The sequence below is a fragment of the Nerophis lumbriciformis genome, linkage group LG21 (genome assembly GCF_033978685.3).
Source record: "Nerophis lumbriciformis linkage group LG21, RoL_Nlum_v2.1, whole genome shotgun sequence".
Classification (NCBI taxonomy): domain Eukaryota; kingdom Metazoa; phylum Chordata; class Actinopteri; order Syngnathiformes; family Syngnathidae; genus Nerophis; species Nerophis lumbriciformis.
Window position 1 is genome coordinate 44,327,501 of NC_084568.2, and position 10,000 is coordinate 44,337,500.

The 10,000-nt window shown below is 38.2% G+C and overlaps 1 long non-coding RNA gene across 2 annotated transcripts in view; it reads left to right on the top strand.

Moving 5' to 3' along the window:
- Nucleotides 1–2,597: 2,597 nt before the first annotated feature.
- LOC140679700 (uncharacterized) overlaps nucleotides 2,598–10,000 on the top strand; it is a 16,091-nt gene continuing 8,688 nt past the window's right edge. Inside the window, exon 1 of one of the 2 annotated variants that reach the window (XR_012051080.1) lies at nucleotides 2,598–2,691. This is a non-coding gene — a long non-coding RNA (uncharacterized lncRNA). Of the gene's footprint in view, nucleotides 2,692–4,005; nucleotides 4,177–10,000 lie in introns of those variants that run through there. The other variant, XR_012051079.1, reaches the window with a different exon arrangement.

Here is a 10,000-nt window from a genome sequence, read left to right on the forward strand (position 1 = left end):
CACGGTCTGACGGCAAATTGTTCAATCTGGCAAGATTACGTGCGAAAACCAAAAGGAGGTCAGTGTTAATCCGAGAGATGCTTTTTGCAGACGATGCTGCTCTTGTTGCCAACACCAAAGAAGCCTTACAATGTCTAAGTGACTGTTTTGCGAATGCTTGTGAACAGTTTGGACTTACAGTTAGCCTGCAGAAAACCAATGTCAGTGTTCAAGGTGCTGCAAATCCTGCTATCAAGATGAATGGTGTCACTTTAGAAGTAGTAGATCATTTTATATACCTAGGCTCGACAATCAGCAATAAACTCTCGCTTGATGTTGAACTTGACAGGAGGCTGGGAAAGGCAAATACCATCATGGCTAAACTAGCAAAGCGAGTATGGGAAAACAACGCTCTTACTCAACATACAAAGATCCGAGTGTATCAGGCCTGCGTTCTCAGCACTTTACTCTACGGAAGCGAGACCTGGACTACTTACATGAGACAAGAGCGTCGACTAAACGCTTTCCACATGCGGTGCATCAAACGTATCCTTGGTATTGGTTGGCAGGACTATATTCCACACAGTGTCATTCTTCAGCGTGCTAATATCCATAGCATGAACTCTCTTCTTAGCCAGCGCCGTCTTCGATGGCTGGGACATGTTCGGCGGATGGAGGACGGACGGCTGCCCAAGGACATTATGTATGGACAACTGGCTGCTGGTTCCAGACGTGTTGGCCGTCCCTTCCTCCGGTTCAAGGACGCATGCAAGAGAGATCTGAAGGCGTGTAATATTCCTCTAGACAGCTGGGAGATACAGGCGGAAAACCGAAATGTCTGGCATCAAGCGGTGAGACGGGGTATCGCAGAGGCTGATTTGAGGAGAGGCCAGCTCGCAGAGGAGAAGAGAGACAGGAGGAAACATACTGCAAATACCATCGCACAGCAGGAGCGGGAGGAAGTCTCTACACATGTTTGCACTAAGTGCAACAGGGACTGTCACTCAAGAATTGGCTTGTACAGCCATGCTAGGCGTTGTCAACAAACATGAAAGTACCGTATCAACAAAACATCAAGTTAAAATGTGAAAATTATCATTAAATATGTGCATTGTATAATTACAACACTCATTAAAACTGAAAAGTTATTACTAATATTTGACTAAAACAGGATGACAAAACGATTTAAATTAAAAAAATAAAAATAATAAACTTAATAATAATTAAAGTACCATTACAAAATTAAAAAAAATTAAAATAAATAAAATAAAAAAATAAACATCAAATTGAAATAAGTGTCTGACACAAGAGCGTAAAATTAGCATGGTCATCTGTGACTAAGCTGCCAAAAGAATATATATATATATATATATATATATATATATATATATATATATGTATATATATATATATATATATATATATATATATATATATATATATATATATATATATATATATATATGTATATATGTATATATACATAGCAGTCCACTTGTTTCTCTTTAGTAGTACTACTGTACTTTGGTAGTACTCCAGTCCACGTTGTTACATCGTTTACTTTCATGTCACTGTAGAAAAAGAAATACTGTAAAGAATGTCCGTCTTCTATTTTTATATGTTTGTTCTAACAGAACCAAAGTTGTCCAGTCTGTTGTCACCAAAATAAAATACGTTTCTAACTGTTTTTAATGAAAACACATTTTATAAAACGTCTTCTTTTTATTCTTACACCAGCAAAAATAACTTTTTCTCTTTGCTTTCGTTGACAAATAACAAACAAGGTGTATTTTTGTTGTTGCTTTTTCTTTGCATTTTCACTGCAGGACAAGAACTCCCAAGATGAAGATTGAAGAAAAAACACATTTTAATGGTAATACTAGCAATAATAGTAGTAATAATATGCTAATGGGGAAAGTAAAAGCGTGGCTCGGGTGGTGGAGCAACTCGAGGGTTCCAGGTTCGATCCCCGCTTCTGCCATCTGAGTCACTGCCGATGTGTCCTTGGGCAAGGCACCTGCTTTCCCTTCACTTATTAACAGTAATCATAGTAATAAGTACTTAAAGGTAGAAAATGACTACTGTGTACAATAAAAACAATGTAATACTTATATATGCATGTTGAGAATACATGAATGAATGCTTAATTTCAAAGAATAAATAACAATAAATGTAATAAATAACAGAATGTGTGATCATTAAATATCTGAATGTAAATAAATGTTGATATTATGTAATAAAAAGAGAATGTTATAACTAAATGTATGTTTGATTTACATTTTGTACTTGAATGTTACGTAACAAATACGTGAATATACTGCAATTTAATAAAGAGTGTTAATTTTAGCAAGATACTTGTGTTGATGTACTCCTACTTCCAAGCGACTTTGTCAAGTACTAGTAAAGGAAGAAATGATCAAGTACTTTTTGTGTGTTTTGGAGAAGTACACTTTTGGAGTGTTTACTTTTGTCCTGAGATGAAGATAAACGTCTGTCATTCTTCATGAAGACACGTTATGAAAGTGAACATGACCAAAGTAGGCGTGTCCACAAAGAAAGAAGGAAGGGGGCGGAGCCTCTTTCATTTTGTGATGTTAAGTTCCTGTTCTACCTGCGATGAGATGACGACTTGTCCAGGGTGTATCCCGCCTTTCGCCCGAATGCAGCTGAGATAGGCTCCAGCACCCCCCGCGACCCCAAAAGGGACAAGCGGTAGGAAATGGATGGATGGAAGTTCCTGTTATAAGCTGTTATACAGTATATGCATTGAGCCCTTATTTTGAAGGCCCTAAGAGCGGAAGTGGTGACACGTTGAGTGGAGCGGAGGTTTTTTATAAATGTCGCCTATACTGTATAAAAGTACAAAATAACAAACACGGAGGCTCCACTTTTACACGAGGACCAATTTATATTCTTCCTTTTAAAACCTCCGCTCCACTCAACGTGTCACCACTTCCGCTCTTAGGGCCTTCAAAATAAGAGCTCAAGGCATATACTGTATAACAGCTTAAATGGTAAATGGTACTTACAACAGGAACTTAACATTACAAAGAGGCAAGCCCATAAAAATAGGTTACATTATTTTGTACTTTTATACAGTATAGGCGACATACATAAACCCTCGGTTACATTTTTGTTGTTGTTGTTGTTGTGTGTGTGAGGCTCTGTATATTTGGGGGGAAAGGTTTATGTTTTTTGTTTTAACTGCCTGTGTTGTTTTTGCACTTATCCTGTTGCTGTGTTGAAACAAGGACGTTTGCTTTTGTAGGAGGGGAGGTATGTAACTTATTTTTACGGGCTTGCCTCTTTGTGATGTTAAATTCCTGTTATAAGCTGTTATACAGTATATGCCTTGAGCTCTTATTTTGAAGGCCCTAAGAGCGGAAAAGGTGACACGTTGGGTGAAGCGGAGGTTTTTGAAAGAAAGGAAATAAAGTGGTCCTCGTGTAAAACTAGAGCCTCCGTGTTTGTTATTTTGTAGTTTCATACAGTATAGGCGACATTTATAAACCCTCGGTTACAATAACAAACACGGAGGCTCCAGTTTTACACGAGGACCACTTTATTTAAAACCTTTTTTTATATAAACCTTTATTTATAAATTTCAACATTAACAAACAGTTGAAAATAATAATCAAAGTAAATACAAAAACAGTACAAAGCAGCGCCAGGGGGTTGTAAATTCAAAGTAACTTAAATAGAATACTTTATTTAGAACCTTTCTCTGTTTGCATCACGCAAGTGACGTCAATGTCCGGCCCTCGAGAGCCATATACCACACCGTGATTGGTAGATTCCTTCAGCTCCGCACACAACGCTGTCAAGCGCCATTCATGTAAAACTCGCACTAACATTACACTTTCCTATTAAGGTGAGGTCCGCAAAATAACGTCTCGGTCTAATATATGTATATGTATATATATATATATGTGTGTGTCAGAAGTGCTACTGACACTTTGGTTATATTTGCTTTTACTGTGTTTGAAATCACTTCCTGTCCTGGTGCTCTTGTTTTGTTACTGTTTCCTGTTTGCTCTCTGTCTTTTACGGCACTTTTACTATCTGCTCCGTGTCTACAGCTGTGAGCACACCTGTTGCTCGTTTAATTAGTTCTATTTAGTTCCACCCGAGTTCCTCCTTCGGCGCTTCATCATTATTCTTTTGTGACGGATGTGGATCGGACGGGTTTTGTTCACAGTGAGTTATACTTTGGTCTTTTTCACTTGCTTTCTACTGTTTGTGTTGATGCTTTCTATCATGTGCTTTCTATTGATGATTGATTGAAAATACGGTTTTTTTATTCACAGTGACTAATACTTTGGTCTTTTTAGCTTGCTTTCTACTGTATGTGTTGATGCTTTCTATTGATTGATTGATTGAAACTGTTATTAGTAGATTGTACAGTTAAGTACATATTCCGTACAATTGACCACTAAATGGTAACACCCGGATAAGTTTTTCAACTTGTTTAAGTCGTAATCAATTCATGGCACAAATATATATGTACTATCATCATAATACAGTCATCGCACAAGTTAATCAGAGTATATACATTGAATGATTTACAATCCGGGGGGTGGGATGAGGAGAACATAGTGAGTTCAGATAGCATAAGAACAACAATTATATACGTTAGAAATCCGTTTGATTAACATTTGGTTATTTAGGATCCGTGGAGGTGTAAGGGGGAGGGTGTTAGTCAAGGGTTGCATTGTGCTTAGCTGCTTTAATTAGGCTGACCATATTGTGAAATCCCAAAAAGAGGACACGTATATGCGTGCCAAGGCCGGGAATAGGTGAACATTTGCCAATACTTGAACTTGCTTTATAAATATTTATTTAAATACAGCAGTTTTCTCCTCTGACAGCAGTGTTTGCGCTAGGAATTTTCAAAATGGGGTCCCACAGTACATTTTTGGGGTCCGACTTTTTTGTAAGCGTTTTAAAAAAACAAACAAAAAACTTATGAATTATGGTATATCTCTTCTATATTGTGTTTTGGATAAAGGTTGTCATAAACGTTACTTCATTAAGAAAAAAAGAAAACAAATGTGTATGCATATGTGAATGTATTCAGTTATAAACATTCATTCACTTCTTTCCTTCATGGATCTAAACTTTACCGCTGCTGCTAGTTTTTTCTATGTTTTTATTTAATATGTTGTAGGTGTCATCATGTCCGCTTTTTGTGCCGGCCCAGTCACGTTATGACATCTACGGCTTTTGGAGCTCAGTGCGCAACTGCACACACAAGAAGGAGACTATTATATATGTCTCTGTTATCCATAGGTTTATCTATAACCCATAAAGTAGGCAGGCACGCCCATAAAGTAGGCAGGCACGGAGCTATTTCTCAGCGTGTTTATTCCAGCCGGCACGTTAACACACTGACACAACATCCAGATTCCCATCATGCATTGCTTCAAAAGTACGGCAAGTAGTAATGTCCAAACGAAGACTGACAGTGAATAGAATGAGGATGGACAATTCAACCCTGAACTCACTCCTTTCCCGCAAATTAAATTTCACCTATGCTCCTTCGAAGGCTGTGCTACTGGCTGCAAAGCATTGCACTTTCAAATACAACAATGAGTAGAGTTTGTGTGTGTGTATATGTATGTATATATAAGAAATACTTGAATTTGCACTGAAATTCAAGTATTTCTTTTATTATATATAAGAAATACTTGAATTTGCACTGAAATTCAAGTATTTATTTTATTTATATATATATACACAAAATATATACTTGAATTTCAATGCAAATTCAAGTATTCCTTATACATATAATAATAATAATAATAATAATAATAATATTTTTAATATAATATACATATATACATACACAACACTCCTACTCATTGTTGTATTTGAAAGTGCAATGCTTTGCAGCCAGTAGCACAGCCTTTGAAGTAGCATTGGTGAAATTTAATTTGCAGGAAAGGAGTGAGTTTAGGGTTGAATTTTCCATCCTCGTTCTATTCTGTCAGTCTTTGTTTGGACATCACTACTTGCCGTACTTTTGAAGCAATGCATGATGGGAATCTGGGTGTTGTGTCAGCGTATTAACGTGCCGGCTGGAATAAACACACTGAGAAATAGCTCCGTGCCTGCCTACTTTATGGGTTATAGATAAACCTATGGATAACAGACATATATAATAGTCTCCTTCTTGTGTGTGCAGTTGGTGCACTGAGCTCCAAAAGCCGTAGATGTTATAACGTGACGAGGCCGGCACGAAAAGCGGACGTGACGACAGGCTGTCCTCACTCAGGGCCGGATGGAAATTTGTGAGAATGGTTGTTCCGGGAGAAGCACTGAAATTCAAGTATTTCTTATGTGTATATGTGTATGTAGATGTACACATAAACAATACTTGAATTTCAGTGCTTCTCCCGGAACAACCATTCTCCCGAATTTCTCTCGATTTCCAGCCGGGCTTGAGTGAGGACAGCCTGTCATGTCCGCTTTTTGTGCCGGCCCAGTCACGTTATAACATCTACGGCTTTTGGAGCTCGGTGCACCAACTGCACACACAAGAAGGAGACTATTATATATGTCTCTGTTATCCATAGGTTTATCTATAACCCATAAAGTAGGCAGGCACGGAGCTATTTCTCAGTGTGTTTATTCCAGCCGGCACGTTAACACACTGACACAACATCCAGATTCCCATCATGCATTGCTTCAAAAGTACGGCAAGTAGTGATGTCCAAACAAAGACTGACAGAATAGAACGAGGATGGACAATTCAACCCTGAACTCACTCCTTTCCCGCAAATTAAATTTCACCTATGCTACTTCAAAGGCTGTGCTACTGGCTGCAAAGCATTGCACTTTCAAATACAACAATGAGTAGTGTTTGTGTGTGTGTGTGTATATATATGTATGTGTATATATAAGAAATACTTGAATTTGCACTGAAATTCAAGTATTTCTTTTATTATATATAAGAAATACTTGAATTTGCACTGAAATTCAAGTATTTATTTTATTTATATATATACACAAAAGATATACTTGAATTTCAATGCAAATTCAAGTATTCCTTATACATATAATAATTAATATAATTTACATATATATACATACACAACACTCCTCTAATCATTGTTGTATTTGAAAGTGCAATGCTTTGCAGCCAGTAGCACAGCCTTTGAAGTAGCATAGATGAAATTTAATTTGCGGGAAAGGAGTGAGTTTAGGGTTGAATTGTCCATCCTCGTTCTATTGTCAGTCTTTGTTTGGACATCACTACTTACCGTACTTTTGAAGCAATGCATGATGGGAATCTGGATGTTGTGTCAGTGTGTTAACGTGCCGGCTGGAATAAACACACGCTGAGAAATAGCTCCGTGCCTTCCTACTTTATGGGTTATAGATAAACCTATGGATAACAGACATATATAATAGTCTCCTTCTTGTGTGTGCAGTTGGTGCACTGAGCTCCAAAAGCCGTAGATGTTATAACGTGACGAGGCCTGCACAAAAAGCGGACGTGACGACAGGCTGTCCTCACTCAGGGCCGGATGGAAATTCGGTAGAATGGTTGTTCCGGGAGAAGCACTGAAATTCAAGTGTTTCTTATGTGTGTATGTAATAATAACTGGGATTTATATAGCGCTTTTCTAAGTACCCAAAGTCGCTTTACATGTAGAACCCATCATTCGTTCACACCTGGTGGTGGTAAGCTACTTTCATAGCCACAGCTGCCCTGGGGTAGACTGACGGAAGTGTGGCTGCAATTTGCGCCAACGGCCCCTCCGACCACCACCTGTCATTCAATTCACCGGTGTGAGTGGCACCGGGGGTGAAGTGTCCCGCCCAAGGACACAATGGCAGCGATTTTTGGATGGTAAGAGGCGGGGAGCGAACCTGCAACCCTCAGGTTTCTGGCACGGTTGCTCTACCCACTACGCCATGCCGCCCCTCTCGTGTGTAGATGTACACATAAGAAATACTTGAATTTCAGTGCAAATTCAGGTATTTCTATGTGTATATATATATGTGTATATATATATGTGTATATATATATATATATATATATATATATATATATATATATATATATATATATATATATATATATATATATATATATATATATATATATATATATATATATATATATATATATATATATATATATATATATATATATATATATATATATATATATATATATATATATATATATATATATATATATATATATATATATATAGAAATTCTTGAATATCAGTGCAAATTCAGGTATTTCGATATATATATATATATATATATATATATTTGTTATATATAGAAATTCTTGAATATCAGTGCAGATTCAAGTATTTTTATATACATATATTTGTTATATATAGAAATTCTTGAATATCAGTGCAGATTCAAGTATTTCTATATACATACATTTCTTTTGTATGTGTGTGTGGGAAAAAAAATCACAAGACTACTTCTCTACAGGCCTGTTTCATGAGGGGTTCCCTCAATCATCAGGAGATTTTAATGGGAGCATTCACATACCATGGTTTATATAGGGCACAGAGTAGGTGGGTACAGGCTGGCGTAGGGGCCTGGTGATTGGCTCATGTGTTACCTAGGAGGTGTTTCCGTCTGTGGCGGCATGCTGATACAATTTCGCTGCGCTTGTTGAGGGATGACAGGTCTGGACGGTAAATAATAAACAGTTTCTCTTTCAAGCATAGGTTGCATCTTTTATTACCACTATTGTAAGGTGTGCTGGATGCAAGAATTTGCTATGTTATTGAATATTCAACATTATTGTCTTTGAGGTCCCGAATGTGTTTGCTGAGTTCTGTGGTATTCCGCAGGTTTTAGTTCCTGAAAGAAGCCTTGTGATTGTTCCATCTGGTTTTAAACTCTCCCTCGGTTAATCCTACATATGTGTCGGATGTGTTAATGTCCTTGCGTGTTACCTTAGATTGGTAGACAACTGATGTTTGTAAGCACCCCCCGTTGAGAGGGCAATCAGGTTTCTTGCGGCAGTTGCAGCCTTTGTTGGTTTTGGGGTCGCTCTGTCCGGGGGCCGACGGCTCATTTGCAATTGTTTTGTTGTGGTTTGAGAATTTGTCGTATATTGTTCATACAGCTGTAGCTCAATTTAATGTTCTTGTTGAATACTTTTCTTAGGGTGTTGCCTTTGGGGAAGTGTTTGTCAATCAGAGTGAGGAATTTGTGGCCAATTTTAGTTGAAACGTTTTTGCTGTATGGGGGGTTGTACCAGATGTTTTGTTTTCTGTTCTTTTTTTGGTTGGTTTCCTGGCGTGGGTTCATAGGTGAGGGTGAAATTGTATCCGCTTTCATCAAGGGCTTTTTGGTACGGGGGGGTTGCTTGGTCAAATTCAGCTTTGCTAGATGACAGCATCGATAGCCTTTTATTAATTCCGGTAGGTATTCTTTTCGTGGTGGTGGGTGGGTGGTTGCTGTCATGGTGCACGTATTGGAGTGTTGTGTTGGATTTCGTGAATGGTTGGTAGCTGTTATTTCTCAGGTTGAAAGTGACGTCGAGGAAGGTGACTGTGTGCTTGTTGGCTTCAATCGTGATCCGTAGGCCGCTCTCTTTGAAAATTTGGCATATGCGCTTCTTGGTATTCTCGCTGCTCCTTAGCGAGGCGCGACACACTGCCAGTCCGTCATCACGGTAAATACCAAGGTTCAGGTTGAGGCTAGCGAGCTGGGAGAGGAGGAAACTCCCAACGAGTTCACACGTTTCTGCTCCGTCAAAACTTCCCATAGTGACGTCAAATGTTGAATTGTTCTTTTTTTGCCATGGTGTACTGTTGTGGATGAGTATGGAGTTTTTTGCGTGGATGATGATGTTTCTTTCGTTGCCTGTGATTGAGGCGAAGTCTAGTGCTTGAGTCAGTAGGTCTTGCGTGATGGAAGGGTAAAATTCTTCTATCGAAGGAGAAAGTTGTGCTGTTTGTCTTGGATGTTGAACCATTTGATTACTGCTGCTGTATTTCTCCATTGGTTGAGTGGTGTTTTGTCCTTGATTTTT